The following is a 1,152-nucleotide window of genomic DNA, read 5'->3' as shown; positions in this document are numbered from 1 at the left end:
GATGGGGGAATAGGGGGGAAACCTTTAAAATTTTGTTCAAAAGGAATACCTTTGGTAATTAAAAATTTTAAAGGATAAATAAGGGTTAAATTTTTTAAAAATTTTTCTTAATGGCCGACACAAAGGGGTATTTTTTAAAAAAGGTTTTGAAAATCATCAAAAGAATTGGAAAACTTTTTGGGAAGGGAAAAAACAAAGGGTTTTTTGGAAAATTTTTAAAATATTTCATGTCCCAAAAATTAGGGGTTTTTGAAGGGTTTTAAAAATTTAATTTTGGAAAAATTTTGAATTACAAAGTGGGGTTTGCCCCTATTTCCCAAAATTTAAAGGGGCTATATTGTTCACAGAACATGGTACCAAAAGGGTTAATGGATTTATTTATTTGGGGGAAGGTAATTTTAAAGGGGCCAAAGCAAATTTAAAAAAGATTTTTAAAAGGCCCCAATTATTGGGGGGTTAACATTTTTTAAAATTTTAAAAGATATTGCTTTAATTAAAAACCTTGAACCACCCTCGAGGTTTAAAAGGGCAAAAAGGGGAAAAATTTTTTTTTTTTTTTTTTTTTTTTTTTTTTTTTTTTTTTTTTTTTTTTTTTTTTTTTTTTTTTTTTTTTTTTTTTTTTTTTTTTTTTTTTTTTTTTTTTTTTTTTTTTTTTTTTTTTTTTTTTTTTTTTTTTTTTTTTTTTTTTTTTTTTTTTTTTTTTTTTTTCCCCCCCCCCCCCCCCCCCCCCCCCCCCCCCCCCCCCCCCCCCCCCCCCCCCCCCCCCCCCCCCCCCCCCCCCCCCCCCCCCCCCCCCCCCAATTGGGTTTTCTTTTTTGGGGTTTTTTCCAAAATTGGGGTTTTCTTTTATATTTTTTAGGCCTTTCCCAAACCAATTTCATTAAAGGAAAAAGAAAATTGGGCCCCCTTAGGTGTTCCCCTTTTGGGGGTTTCCCGGGGTAAGGGTTTGGGACAACCAAAATTTTTTGTAAAGTGGTGTAATTTTAAATACAAATAATTCAAGACATCAGCCATGCGTTCCTTTATCGAGTTCATACCAGTTGTATGGGTAAATATAGATATGAATCTGCTATACTCATAATGAAATGTGCTAACCGGCAGAACTGAACTGGTTCACGTGGATCGATTTTTCAAATGTATCACTTGGATCCA

This window comes from Pecten maximus, unplaced genomic scaffold (assembly GCF_902652985.1).
Source record: "Pecten maximus unplaced genomic scaffold, xPecMax1.1, whole genome shotgun sequence".
In the NCBI taxonomy this organism is placed as follows: domain Eukaryota; kingdom Metazoa; phylum Mollusca; class Bivalvia; order Pectinida; family Pectinidae; genus Pecten; species Pecten maximus.
Note: the sequence above shows the minus strand (reverse complement) of the source record.